Here is a 15,651-nt window from a genome sequence, read left to right as displayed (position 1 = left end):
TGCTCCCTTACTAAGTCTGCCATTGGCTCAATGGCTATGGTGCATAACAGTGGAGACAGCCCTGCCAGGTGCCCCTGCCGAGGGAACATTTCTCTGAGACTAGGGAGTTTACAAGGACTCTTGCCACTGATTGAGTACAAAGCGACTGGATATGGGGGGGAAATTCATGGTGGAGCCAAGCCTCATTTTCCTCAATAAGGTAAATAAATACTCTCATGAAACCATATCAAACACTTTCTGCGCAACCAATTTCAGGCTATTAAAAAGAAGCTGATCTATAGGAGATGAGTCGCCGAGCTGATCTGTGGGATCAGGGCCAGTAAAGATTATGTCTGGCTCATCTGCATCATCACGAGTGGGTGTATTTGGCGACATACCCTGATCGGTATCCCCCTGCCATGTACACTGATCAATAGCCCTCTGGTCCTGGCGAATGTAAAGATCATACTGGTCATCCAAATATATTGGATGTTTGGTCTCTAACAATGAGTGTGAAGGGCACATTTGAAGTCTAGGGGATTTTGCAAGTGGTTCACCCTCTTCTAAAAGAAGAGTCTTATGTTTAATAGGATATTTTTCCCTGAATGTCACATAACACTGGCCATGGTTTGTTCAGATTTGTCCCTACTCCATGTACCTGGCCTAGGTCCATCTGGGAGGGGGAAACACAATCTCAGCTGGGTTCACAGGTTTCATTTTACTTTGAAGGGACTGCATACATGTGCAGAAGCGTAGCAGGCTGCGAACGCAATGGTTCATCAGGTCTCGACCAATGTTTTGCCGAAACTGCAGTTGCTGGATATACCTTTTTTGACGTTTGTCGAAAGTCGGCTAGAGGTTGTGTGCTTATGTGTATGCACAACTGTCTTGCCGCCATTAGAGTTCCCCATAGCTGAGCTTTTAGCTTGCCTGGTGGGGTTGGGGACGGACATGCTGGCTTCTATCGAGTCCTGGATATCTTCTGTGTCTAAAATGGGTGCGTAGCTGCTGAGGTCTTCCTCGTCTGAGGCAACAGCACCAGAAAGTCAATGAGGTTCGGCTTGCATGGCATAGGCCACCCACCACTTGGTGCACCTCTCTGAGTGCCTTGAGCGGTAAGAGTTTGCAAGATGCGCAACACTGTTCCAAGTGATCTTGGGGAGGAAGGACAGAATGTAAAAAGGCGTCCTTTCCATTATTGACTGAAAATGTAACAGTAGCCAGACAAACGTACAAAGCAAAAGGAAGTGAGAAAAGGCCTTCTTTAAGAATGTATTAAAATGATGAAACTCCCCTCCTTACTGCAATGGCCGAAGCCTGGTGAAGTCCGGAGCCAGCAATCGAGAAGTCAAGGTTCACAGAGGTCTTGAGACGGTAGTCAAATCATTTAGTTGAAACTGGCATAGAAGAAGTATCTGTTGAAAGACATGCAAGACAACAATAAATGTTTTTCAAATAGCAAATATTAACGTAGCAAGCTAAGACCTCCGCATGAAGCGAACGACCACAATGGGGAAAAAAAAAGGGACCTCGACGCATGAAGGGTCATGTGTGCAGTGCAGGTCACACTAGGGATAGAATTACAAACATGCACAGTACATGTCCCTTTTCGAACATCGAAAACAAGATGCAACACTACGCACCTACAACTAGATGTCAGCCTATGCATAGCATCTGATGCAGCGTCCAACTGAAGCTTGCAGTAAGGAAGCCAACGAAAGGGGAGCTATCGCACTGTATTAGCGATTCCCACCGAGGCAGCGCACCGTGCGGGTTACAACTTTATTTACAGAGTGCAAAATTGTGTTTCACAAAGTTGGTGGACTGATGCTGTGCCAATGCTGGCCAGTGTGACATTGCAGTGTTGAGCGTGCAATTTATAAAAATAAAATAGTACAATGAATCCTCCTGTGAACAAGTATTTTTGTCCTGATGAAGGCTGGGTCATATAGGAAGGAGGAGACCCTCTAGTCGAAACTCAAGTTGAAGAAACTCAAGGACAGAGTTCCATGAAAAGCGGAAAGGATTTGCCTGTGTGAAGTCAGATTTAATGCAGGCGTTTGGACTAACAGCAGCATTGTAGGTCTTTTAGCAGGCTCACACTACTGTACTATTATGCACATTTGGTCACTGTATGTGAAAGTTGTGGTTATTGTGCAATTTAATGGTTACATTTCAGGGTATATGCACACGTACCTTTGAGTAAGGTTTACAAATTGCCTTTTTGGGTATGCATTGTCACTTTGAATGATTATTTATTGCATATGTATGTACGGTTATAACATCAGCAATGTTTGGATACAAAAGAATAAAGATGCTCTCTGTAAGTAAACTAGCTTGACCTCTTTTTTTGTACTTTGTTAGCATGTGATTCTAACCAGATCCACAAGACTCATGAATAAATAAATAATAATAACATATATATCAGTGAAAAACTTTGTTAAATGGATGTTATGGTTACAAGTAAAACCCCTGAAATTGGCCAGTTATAGTAAGCTATGCAACCATAACTCACGCCACCACCATGCACTGCTAAGAGTAACATCCATGACATCAAAGATGACATCACAAATGTGATTGATGACATCACTGATGACATCACATGTGCATTTAACTTTTCATAGAAGTCCCTACAAGGGGTTGCAAATGTAATGTTGGCAGAAAAGTGTCATGGGTCATATGGAGATGTGTGATGAACTATATACTTCATTATGCAATGTATTGCTCCAAAGAACATTGCATTGCAGGGTTGTTTCTAGTACAGGAACCTACTCATACAGAAACATAGGCGTTGGCTGCAGCATACTCCATAGAGATGTAATATTTCTAATTTTCCCATGTTGGACAGTAAAACGGTGAATGCTTCTATATCACACTTTTGCGAACTGTGAAACATATACTAAGTAGGTAATAATGCATCACTTCCTACATACTTGTACTACTACACACAAAACATTAAGAGACCACACAATGCATACACATATGGGGCTTATACAGGGAGAATAAAGTAAGTAAAAAAGAGGCAGTATCATGAGCCACTGTGTATAACCAACATGATTATCTTTACGCATAGAAATGATTGCTGTGTCATGCCTGCTTCTTCCCCTATGTATATGAATCATAAGATGCGATTGAATTCTAAGGAAAGTACTGTAAGTATATGTGAGAATAGCAACGTCTACAAATGTAATACCTTTTGAATTTTAAGTTTTTGACTGTCAGTGAATAAACTCACCTGGCCTAGATATGTCGGTGAACAAAAAAAGAAGGGGCTAGACATGTGATGTCATCAATCATATTCGTGATGTCATCTTTGATGTCATGGTGTTATTCTTAGCAGTGCACGTGGTGGCACGAGTTATGGTTGCTTAGCTTACCATAACTGGTGAATTTCAGTTTTTCGGTTTTACTTGTAACCATAACGTCCCTTTAACAACGTTTTTTCACTGAATGTCATAGGTTTTTATTAGTGCAACTTAACCTTAACGTTTTCATTGAATTTCATAAGTTTTTGAGTCCAACTTAACCATAGCGTCCCTTTAAAAATGTTTGTGCAGTGAATTTCATGGGTTTTTACCAGTGCATGCTATTTTCCTACAGCTTACTAATATCATACTTACCCAATATAGCAATATTTGTGTCCAATTTACAAAGTATCACCTTAAAACGTTTGCCATTTCCCACCTTCTAGAATAATTCTTAACACTTCTATACACTTATTGCAACAATTTCAACTAGTTTTGCATCCGTACGTGTCTACGAACATCTGACTTCATTGCGAATCTTCCGGACAGTGCCACATGACCATACGCTGGCGCGCGGCATGATGACGTGTCCGAGAACCCGTCCGCACTTCACGATAAGATCTGTACTTCACGGACAGTTCGGAACTGCATTTTCTACTGATCTAGGAAATTTCAACTTCAAAATTTTCCTTGCAAAGCTCCAACACCTATTCCTACTCATCCATTAACAATCTAGTAAACAGTACATACTTTTAGCAAAACTGCTATTTATCTTAAAATGGAATCAGCAAATGCCATCCCTCCTCCCCAAGAGACACCACCACTGCTGTAATCAAGGAGCATGAGAAACACTGCCCCCTACCTTAGAAATAACACACACGCAACATTTTCCCCTGTCTACCTGCCCCTCCATATTAGTGTTTGGTGCCTCTTCCCTCATTTCCCTCCCCACCTTTCATTCAAAGCTCTCCTGCCAAAATAAAAATACATCCAAAAACAATATAAGAAATGTTCCTTTAGGAACCACCTTTCCCAGTTCAAAAATAGAACTAAAAAAAACCTTCTAGACTCCATCTACTTTATATTTCTCAGTAAAGTACATAGACTCAATAATATTTTCCAATATTTCCATTTGCATTTTGTGTTATGCTAATGGGAATATTGTGGCGTTTATCCCCCGTTCCAGGGAGGTCTCCGGACCATTATCCCCCCATTCCAGCCCCCGCAAGGGGGGGATGAAGGCCATTTGCACCCTAGGTTCCCAAAGCAGGAACCTGGGCTGCTAGAAAAAAGGATTTTTCTTCCTACACCGGGACGTCTGCGGCATCCCGGTGTAGGAAGGAAAATCCTTTTCCAAGATGGCCTCCATGGAAAGGGAAGGCGGGGTTCCGTACAGGGCCCCTCTTCGCTTTCCATGGCAGCCTGCAGAAGGCAAAAAGAGAACCCTATGACCATATTACCACAAGCACATTGTTCTTCCCTTTCAAACCTATCCCAATTTCGAATAACTTTACCACAAAGCCAGTCACAGGTGGAGATGGCAACTTTAACCCCATGTGTTGGCCTTCGTGGTCATGGCCAGTAGCCAGATTGTCTGGATCATGACCTTATTCCATGACGCGGACAATCTAGCCACTGTCCATGGCCACAGGCTACACCTCAGTCACCAAAGGTATATCACAATTCTTTGTACCTACATTATGGCACTTGTCAAAAAATAAAACACTGGCACATTTGCAAAACCATGCTTTCAGGTCCTTGCCAATGTTCCTTACACACGTTTGCTGGAAATCCACCCACGTGGAATTCTTTCAAAAGTGTCAAATGCATGCACATACAATAGTCATATAACCTAGCCCCCACTTGACAAAATCCATTCAGACTTAAGGAAAACATTTATATCTAGATCTATAATCTTTTTGCAAACCTTTGTGTAGATTTGTCAAATGGCACCACATCATTTATAAGCACATTTATAAGCCTTTGACACTGTCAACCATGCCATCCTGCTCAACCGTCTCCGTGATAACCTGGGTATCACTGGTCAGGCCCTGGTGTGGCTGACTGCTTTCCTCTCTGACCGACCCTCCCAGGTCCAACTTGCATCCTTCCTCTCTGCTATCTTTTTCTCTACCTTTGGTGTCCCCTAGGGGTCTAACCTCTCTCCCTGGCTGTTCAACCAATACCTGGCACTCCTTGCCCACCGCATTGTTGCTCTCTGCCCCAACTTCCAGTGCTATGCGGATGACACCCAGCTCATTTTCAGGGTACCTTGGGCCACCTCTTCTCCCTCGCTCATCTCGGACTGCATGTCTGCTATCCAGGAGTGGTGTGCGGCCAATGACCTCTGCCTTAATGCCAGTAAGACTAAGATTCTCCTGATAGGCACAACCGCTCCCTCCTTTCCTGTAGCTCTCTGGCTGGCCTCTCTTGGCCCTCTTCCTGCTCCCACCTGCAAAACTAAAAACCTCAGGGTCATCTTCGACTCCACACTCTCCTTCTCTTCTCACATCTCTGACGTCTCTAAGACGTCACACTACCAGCTGCAACTCCTCAGGGGTATTCTTCCTTTCCTCTCCTTCCCCTAGAAGCTCACTGTCTCCAGAGCTCTGGTTCTCTCTAGGCTGGATTATTGCAACAGCCTCTTTCTAAATCTGCCTGCCTCTACTCTCCGCCCCTTGCAACTCATCCAGAACAGGACGGCGAGATTGGTCCTTGGCCTCAAGCCCAGGGATTGTATCTCCCCAGGACTGAAATCTCTGCACAGGCTTCCAATGGTTTGCAAGGATTAAGTTCAAAACCCGATGCATTGTCCACAAGGACTTCTGGGGCACGGGGCCCCAATACCTTCAACTCTCTCTTCCTAAATATCTTCCTTCTCGAGCTTTCCGCTCATCCGCCTCTAACTCCCTCAGGGTCAGTCACTTCTCCAAGCAAAGAGTTGGTGGTAGATCTCTTTCTTCGGCTGGGGCCTCCCTCTGGAACAGCCTCCCTGCCTCCCTTAAACTTGAGGAGAACCATCTCCGGTTCCGGAAGCACCTCAAAACCTTTCTCTTTGCTTCTGCTTTTTCCCCTCCTCTCCCCTGCTGACCTCCTGGCTGTAAACAGAACTGAACTGTTTACCTGGACACCCTCTGATCTCAGGCCCAGGTCTCTCCCCCGCCAGTCTCACACACTTGCACTGCCTCCCTGGCAACCCCCGCACTTGTGGACTGTTTCTGTATCCCTACAGTCCCCCCCTACCAGCACCCGACACCTGATGTCTGCACGTACCCCTGCACTTGCCACTCAGGCCATTACTTTTACTTATTGTATGATCTATTACCTTGTATTGCACTGTACCCCCCCCCTTCCCACGCAACTGCGCGATCTGAATGATACCTGGCCTAGTAGGATCATTGTCTGGGCTCCCTTTGTTCCCCCTCCCTTGCCTCATCGCGCCTTGAAACACTTGTGTATAGGCGTGTTATAAATACCATATCATAAAATATTCTGGGACCCACCTCTAATTTTGCCCCTCTTGACAAAATCCCACCAAACTTCGCAAAAACATTTATATCTAGATCTGTTATCAGTTTGCCAAATTAAGTTTAGATTTGTCAAATCGCACCTCATTTATAAGCCTTTACATTATTTTGGGACCCCCCCTCTAATTTTGACCCCTCTTGACAGAATCCCACCAAACTTTGCAACCTCATTTGAAATCGGGTCAGGAATAAAATTACAAGATTTCATGCGGTTTCACTAAGTGGCGCCAAAGTTATAAGCCATCCAAGAACTGCTTTTCATCAACACTGTAATGCTGAGGTGTCCACGAACTTCCCAGGGCTGTTTGCGAACATCCGGATCATTCGCGGACTTGAAAAACACCTGTTTTTTTGCTTCTTGCAGCCCTATCCCATCCCATCCTCATCACCCCTCTCCTCCCCAGAGATTATTTGATAAGTTTGATAAGTGCAATGTTGTGTTTTGTAATATGTTTTTACCGCGGTGTCCGCGGACAGCAGCCGAAGTCCGCGAATCCAAGATGGCGGGCGTTTCCAAAAATCTGAAGCACTTCACGCTTTTCACCATCCAATCAATGGGCGCGTCCGATGTCTGCGGACAGCACGTTGCCTTCTAAGCCAATCGGAGTACTGCCCGCGGAGCGAACAGGGAAGTGTGTCCGCGGAACAGACATAGATATCACGCATTTTTTGGGACCTACCTTTTGGTAGTTTTAAAAAAACTACTGGACGGATTTCCAACAAATTTACAAAAGCACTCTTTCAGGACTGTGCCGCCGCTCCTGCCGTAAATTTGGTTAAAATCCGTCCAGCGGTTTGGGCTGTCTGCGTGAGCAAAGTTTTTTCTCCATTCAGTCTATGGGAAAAAAGAAATTCTGGGACCCCCTATAACTTTGCCCCCTCTTGACCAAACCTCACCAAACTTTGCAAACACAATCAGAGTGGGCCATATACCTCTTCTGCAAGGTGAGGATTCGTCCAGGGGGAGCGAAGTTATAAGCCACCCAAAAAGTGCTCTTTCTATGGATTTAGCAACTTAACCATAACTACCTGGCCACTACCGCAGGCCATGTTATATATATATATATATCCTTGCTGAGACTGGATTCCACGCCTCAGCTGCTCTTGGGAGTGCAACCCGTTGGATTTTGCCTTGTTTCAGGGCATTATTTTCGTTTAAAAAAAAAATATATATATATATATGTGTGTACCTCCAATAAGAAGCACTTACCTTGAATTCTTCATATCTGACAATATGAGTAATGTAAATCTCAGCAAACAATCAATTTTGTGCATATGCTGTACATAATGTCTCTTTCCAACAAAGCAGAACCATCTCTGTTTTCGGATGAACCTCAAGACCTTTCCTTTTGCTTCTGCCTTCTCTCTTCCTCTCCCCAGCTGATCTCCTGTCTGATACAATCACTGGTCACCTGGCAACCCTCTGAATTCGGGCCCAAGTCCCTGCCTGTCCAGCTGCAAACCTGTGCGGCCTCTTGGCACGCCCTGCACTTGTGTTCTGTATCTGTAACCCTAGAGTCCCCTCTTCTGCACTTACTAGACACGTGTCTGCACTTTTAACACTCGCACTTGCCACCCGCTTGCTGCACTACTTGTTGTTTCCTGCACTTGTCCATTCCCCCCCGGCACTTCTCCCCTCCCCGCTTCCCTGCACGTGCGCGATCTGAATGTCACTAGGCCTAGTAAGATCGTTGTTTTTGTCCTCCCTCGGTTTCCCCTCCCTTGCCTGTCGCGCCTTTTCAACACTTGTGTATAGTCAGGTTATAAATGCCATATATCAAAGGTGTGATCATCGTCCTCTAAATAAAAATAAGGAATGAGTTTGTATTTCTCTAAAAAAAAGGTAACATTTACTTTAAAGTATTAAAACAATTTCCAATAAACCTACGATAAGGATATGCATATTATAGTAACCATATTAATGCAGCTGAAGGGAGCTCTTTAATTACTCAAAAACTAGCATTTTTGATGATTCACATGATCTGGTCAATTGTCTCCATAGGGGATCCTTTCACTGTGAGGCTAGGAAGGGGAGCACACTACTCAACATTCTCTCTAGGGGTGGCGTTAAGTGAGACCTCACGGGGAGAGACTCCCTTCTTGAAGGAACTCCCTGACCCACTTTCCTATGAGCCCACCAGACCACCAATACCTCAGAAAACCCAACCTGAACAGACCACTTTTTGCTGCAGTAATATAACTTCCAATACTCCAAAACTCAAATCCACTGAGGAGAGGACGAGTGTACAAAACATGAAGAGTCCAACCATACTGGGTCGAGGAAGGGAGGAGTAATGGTGATCACTCCTCCATGGAAAGTAGACAATATTGTGAAGAGTCTGAACCACAGAGTAATAAAGAATACTGTGTGGAGAGTGAGGATGGACTGTGATCCTACGCTGGGGAGGACCCAGTTAAACTGTATAGAAAGTGAAAAAGGGCTTGTATTAGTCAACCGTTACTGATCAGGTGATGCCTGTGAAGTTCGAACCTGGGAGAGAAGCCAGGAGAATCCGAAAAGCCCTCAGCTGGGAGGACCTCACAAACCAAGAAGAAAGGCAGTCATGTGTGGGCAAGAAAGCCTAGGGTTACTGATTGCGTGACCTGTAATGGGTGGACTGGGTGGTCCAACAACTGCGCCTAGACCGAGGATATCCTGTTTGTGAAAGCCAGGGAAAAAAAGATAATGAAACCTCACACGTGAAAGAGGTTGCTGAATTGGAAACAGAAGAGAGCAATCTGTATAAACTTTCGGGAAACAGAAGGAGAGTAAAGTTAACCTGGAATTGGTTTTAAGAGACTACAACTAAGTGCAAGTTGGCAAGCTGGTCTTGGGGAAGGGAAACCGAAGACCTTGTGAACTTTGTTGTTGCCTTGGGGAAGGAAACCCTGAGACTTTGCGGAGCTGCCTTGAACTTGGGCAAGGGAAGCTGGGAAGCAAATGAAGAGCTGGAAGAAGCTCAGAACTTTATTTTGGAACACTGCTTGGTTTTATGATTGACTTGTGAGGGCAAGTATATGTTTTGGACACGGACAGACCTTTAGTTGAACTTACTGACTCAGACTATCCTTAGATTCTTTAAGTAGGTAGGAAATCCCATTTTAGCGTAGGGCAAGTTAGGCCTTCAACCATTCTGACATTTAAGTTTATTAAGTATTTTTGTTTGAACTTTGAATCTGTTGTCTGAGTCTTGCCTCATGATGCCTTCACATCCTCCTTTTTTTGGTTTGGTGAACCCTTTTTATTAGTGGTAGGGTCAGCGCAGGTTACTTTTTGGACAGAGGGCAGACTATTTGATTTGGACTACACCACTGACAACGAGCACCAGTTAGATGTATGTTAGGTAGGGCAAACCACCTTTGCATTGGGGATAGATGGACCTTTTTCTATTATTTAAATAAAGCCTCTGATAGAAACTCTACCACTTCATCCACCTCCTTCTTCTGACCAACCACACAATGTAATGAACATTTTAGTAACTGCAAAAAAAGAAAATGAACTTCATTACAGCGTAGTGTTACAGTGTGGGAACAACAGCAAATTCAGAAGGGGTTGCATAAATGCATACAGGGCAGGATTTGAAATTGATGGGAGCTTGTTAGCTACTGCTTGAAACCTAGAAGAGACTACATGGCTTGATACCACCAGACATCAGAGAGAAGAGAGCAAGGGAACACTTACAGGAAGCAAGAAAGAGGGCGGAAGCAATGGGTGGAGGGAGAGTGCTAGGGAAGAGAGGAGGAATTCATTTAAAGGAGTAGGCAGAAGGAGATGAGACAACACGAGTTGACGAGAGAAAGTGAGGAGAGGATGCACAAAACTGACTGGAGGGGACCATAGAGGAGAAAGAAGAATGAGTAGAGCACCTCTAGTGGAAAAAGAGAGAAGAGATGGGAAAGCAACGTAGGCACGAAAGTAGAGGACGAAAGGTAGGGGATGAAACCAGGGTATTGGAGACCATTGCAAGTCAGCATTAAGAGACTGGCGGCGACAGCTTCCACTAAAGGCTTTTCAGGGGCAATGCAGCCCAGCAAGGAGGTGAACAAGTACCCTACAGTCTATCCACATTTAGGAATCTGATGCTTAAACCTGGTCAAGACATCCCAAGGCACGATGGGGGTTGTGCCAAGTAGCAGTAAGTCCAGGAGGATCATCATGACATTGTGTCAAAGAAAGATCATAGAGACCAAGAAACATCACAGCAACAGCCTAACTAAGAAATACATACGTGGCCAAAGAAGAGGTGTCAGTAAACACTTTAATAATCACAGGAACTCCCTTTTTATTCTACACAGAGTAACACAGCCCTGATCCAGACTAAGGGATGGAATTGGGGTCACGGCCAAAAAGAGATACAACATGAAACATCACTATTGGTTATTTTACTTGAAAACCACTACCACCGTTTCTTTACTGGAGTCCACCTATTATTTTACTCCCCACAGAGAAATCACATAGACCGTACTCCTTTATTTGTTCATGCAGTGATGGAGTTAAACACAGAATGTAATCAAGAAACCAGTTTTGTGGGTCCTGTTGATCCATTGGCCATTATGGTATTCAAAGGGTTAACAAAGGTCTACTGGTATGCAATAGCAGGGCAGTGGAGGACAAACAATTGTTGGATTAGTTTCTATGCATTAGCCATGCCATTTCACCTGCTCAAGGGATGAAGTACAATACAGAGGCCAAAAAGGGTAGCATTCTAAGAAGAATAGAGACGTATCACCTAATAGTTGAAATATTGTAAAGACTTTTATCAAAAGTTATTTCAATATAGAAAACAAAGTGTGCAACAATTGAGTGCTAGTATACATTAAAACAATGAATGAGGTTTTTGAAGAGCACAAAAAGTAGTGACTGACAGTCAGCATTGTACGTGGTCTGCTAAACCAAGGGTTAAACATTCAAGTTGCAAGCTAGATAGCCATGAAAAGTCACTTGCCCACTCAGCTCTCCACATACAAGCAGCACACTTGCAAAGAGTCCATTATCACTACCAAATTGACTAAAACACATTTTAAGGCCTGCCCTAAACACAGCAACTACTCTTCAAAACATTTGGCTCATCAGTAATTAATCAAGTTACTTACAGGTTTCATTTCACTGTAGTCTGCATATTTCCTTTTCTTCACCAATCCTTTGCCCTTTGCTAAATGGCCATGGATTCACTTGCGTCCAACCAATGCAAATTGAACACCACTGAATAAAATGGGTGCTCCATGCTGAAAATGTGTTTTTTCACAAATTCTTGATTTAGGATCCACTTGTAAATCTGGATGACACGTTGTATTATTATTTCCATGAAATGCTTATGTAATTTTTCTTTCTCTAGAATTTAATAAGTTAACTTCTTAAAGTCACAGATGCTGATTCACAAATAACTTAATGTTGTAAAGGATTTACTCATGGAGGGACCATTCAATTCACAAAGAGGTTACCAGAAGTAGGTGTTGAACATGAACAGGTGATAGGCATTGCTGCCATAGGATAGGAGGTTGGGGTAGGGCAGTGTTCTCCTATGCCAGCAGAGAAAGCAAAATAAAGTGCAGCTAATTTCTCCATATCAGGAGACTGAGCTTATCATTTTCCCAGCAGCCGTACATGCCAAGTGACAGGAGTGCCAACTCATGGGTCTAAGAGCTATGAGGAAAGGCATGGTATCACAAGTGAAGACACAGACAAGATGTACAAGTTTCGAAAACCGTTATTAAACTTAACTGGGGTTGGAGACTTCCTATCTGGCCCCACTATAATGGGAGTACTCTCGACCATTAAAGTAAACCAAATAGCCCAAGTCGTGTTAAGTAAGAATTTGTGAAGTCCAACTGGTGTGGGACTTTATAAGACTTATCTCTTGGTATTAGGTAACCCAGCTTTTAATATAGGCTTGTACTACACAAGTTGGTAGTGTGACTGAGCAACCAGGTTTATCTTAGATGGGGTAATGTGAGCTGTAGAGCTGTGCAATTAAACTAGTAAATACAGGTATCCAAGTAAACACACACAAAGTTATAATATGTATTTATTTATTTATATACACAAGGAATTAGACAATCTTTAAAAAGCAGCAACTACTAATAACATGAATTCCAAAATGTAGGATTCAATTTAAAAAGAGCAACAAAGCAGGTGAGTAACTCTTCATGTTATACATTTTCCAGCACATTGAGTGACGCCATTTGAGGTTGGTAATAACACTTATTCATGATCACCATTGCAATATTGAGTTATAAGGAGGGTAAAGCTATAGTTAGATCAGAACATACTTTGTACTTTGAAAAACAGTTAGATTCTCCCAAAGGGATGTAGGCAGTCTTTTATCCCAGCAATAATGGTTTTCAACAGTTAAAACCTGTAAAGGAACAAGCACTGCCAAAGACAATAGGTTCAGAAGAGGGCCTTTAGGGAGCCAAAGTCAATGGGCTAGGTCAAAGTTCTGATGCTCTCTTCTTAGATTTTTCTTTTTAGAAAAGTCAGTAGTTGAGAAAGAAAATCACAGTAGCTCAAGAGGAGCCATCTTGAAGAAGCAGAAGCTGAAAGGCCAGTGCAATTGAGCAGAGGTCAACTCTAAAAGACGGTAAATAGCACTGCCCAAGGTAGGAAGCACCACAATTGGCAAAAAGGTAGATGTACCCCAAACCCCACAGTACCTGTGAACTGAAGAATTTGAATTCGTTCCAGCTGGATGCCTTCCTGTTGCAGTATAGCAGACTCTTGTTCCTGGTCCTTGGTTGTGGTGATGAAAGGGAGAATGTCTGGGGGGCTTCTGTGGCAGCACTCTAGAGAGGGGCTCAGCAGCAATGTATTCCCCTTGATTCAGCTGCCTTTTGTGGTTTTGATGCCTTTTTCTAAGCACCAAAGAAGAACGAACAGCTCTGGTTAGAAGTTACTTGATCCCTCGGTCCTGGACTCTGGTGAGGGGACACTGGATGAAGATTTCCTGCTTCTGTAGGGTTGTCTGGATGCCCACAAAGCGTTGGCTGGATTTGCACTTCCGAAGACAATGCACTCGATGATGATTAGGCGTCCCCGTGCATTAGGATTCTGCAGCCTTGGAAAGTCACAGCAAGTCAGGAGTTGCGACAAAATGAAGTTGGGGAAAGGCTGTTGCTGTCTGCAGCTGACTTGACAGCTTCTTTTTTGGCACCATCTTCCCAGATTGTGAGGGCGCGTGCCACTAAACTGTACTGGAGTATAGATTCCATCTGGTTGCTGGGCCGCTCCTCCGGAGCCCGCAGGAACTTCATCAGCGTTGTGTTGCCTGGCAACACCAGGCAACGACCTTGGCCACGCACACAGCCTCATTCCCAATCCGCCCTCTGCTACAACATCCGCCTGGAGGCGAAGCAAGGGCGAAGTTGAGGAAAAGTTGTTGCTCTCTGCAGTGGTCCGCATCGACAGCAGCACTACTGCAATGCCTTCTTGCTACCTCAGTGCTTCCCCAGTACATCCAGGCAAGTTTTCTACTGGTATTAGGTTTGATTTTATCAAAGTACTGGTCCTATTTAACATGACTTACCATACCCATCCTATCGTCCCCAGAAAGTTCTCACTCTGATTTCAGATCCATAAGTAACCATACCAAATCCAATCTCATTTATCCCTCAGTTTCCATAAACACTGCTACTGTTGACATTGGACTTTGGAATGCTAGGTCCTTATGTAATAAATCCACAGAAGTTTTGGACATTTTTCTGAGATTTAATTTACATTTCCTATGTATTACTGAAACGTGGGATGTTGCCTCACAACACAACCACTCCTGCTTCCCTTGACTTCTTTTGACCATGTCCCCCAAGCCACTAGTTGCGTCGGGTGTACTGGCCTACTCTATCGCTCTTGCTTCTCTTCTATTCCTTCTCCAGTCATAATTCCTTCTTGCTCTTCTTTTGAATTTATCAACAGAATTTTCATTACGCCCTTCCCGATCTCATTCTCATTTATTATTGTCTATTGTCCCCCTGGCCCAGTTGGCTCCTTTTGTGATGATATTGACTATCTTCTATCTTACCTTTTGTCTAGCCCCACTCCTATTGTATTACTTGTTGACTTTAATCTCCATTTGTCTTCTATACACGCTACTATTCCCTTTCTTTTTATTCTTGATTCTCATTCTCTTCTACCTCTTGCAACTCCTACATCTCACATATGGGACTCTTGACTTAATCTTTATTTCAACCTTCACTACTTCTGGCTGCCGTACTCATCTATCTCTCAGATCACCATTTACTTTCAATGTCACTATCCCCTCCTACTCCCCCAAACTTCCTGACCCCCTCTTCTCCAGCAAAAATTTTTCATCGTGATTTATGAAATTTAATTTCTATGCTTTTTAATACTACCTGTAATTCTGCTCTTCCTTCTATGCCTTTTTTCCGCCCTCAATGCCGACAAGGCGGACTCTGTTATTTCCTCATCTCTTTCATCTTCTTTAGATCAGCTCTAGCCTTTGACTGCTTTTCACCCCACGCAGAAACCTTCTCAACCTTGGGTGTCTCCTCACCTTCGTTCTAGGCAACATCTTCTTTGTCAGCTCGAAAGGTGCTGGCTTAAATCTAAATCAGCACCTGACCACTTCTCTTATTTCTCTTACCACACTCTCTGTGACCATTTCTTACTCTCTGCTAAACGTGCTAATTTTTCTGATTTATTACACACTCAATCTGCCCACCCTGAGTGTCTTTTTCAGACTTTTCCACGACTTCTTTCTCCTCCACCCCAGATTATTCCTTAACACAATGTCTGCCTCTGACTTTGCTAATTTCTTTTCTTCTAAAGTTCTATCCCTTTGTCGTGATATTGAAGCATCGCTTCCATCCATCACATCACCTCCCTCTGCTCCTACTCCTCAAACCTCTATTTCGAATGGATTGTGTCCTCCCACGTATTTCTCATC

At 43.6% G+C, this 15,651-nt stretch overlaps 1 long non-coding RNA gene across 1 annotated transcript in view; it reads right to left on the bottom strand.

Annotated features, from left to right (window-relative positions):
- Nucleotides 1-1,273: 1,273 nt before the first annotated feature.
- The window catches only part of LOC138513327 (uncharacterized), an 89,881-nt gene continuing 75,503 nt past the window's right edge, over nucleotides 1,274-15,651 (bottom strand). Inside the window, exon 3 of the long non-coding RNA XR_011281743.1 lies at nucleotides 1,274-1,394. This is a non-coding gene — a long non-coding RNA (uncharacterized lncRNA). The remainder of the gene's footprint in view (nucleotides 1,395-15,651) is intronic.

Source organism: Ambystoma mexicanum, chromosome 12, assembly GCF_040938575.1.
Source record: "Ambystoma mexicanum isolate Mex_15411 chromosome 12, UKY_AmexF1_1, whole genome shotgun sequence".
In the NCBI taxonomy this organism is placed as follows: domain Eukaryota; kingdom Metazoa; phylum Chordata; class Amphibia; order Caudata; family Ambystomatidae; genus Ambystoma; species Ambystoma mexicanum.
This window is presented reverse-complemented; position numbering and strand designations above follow the sequence as displayed.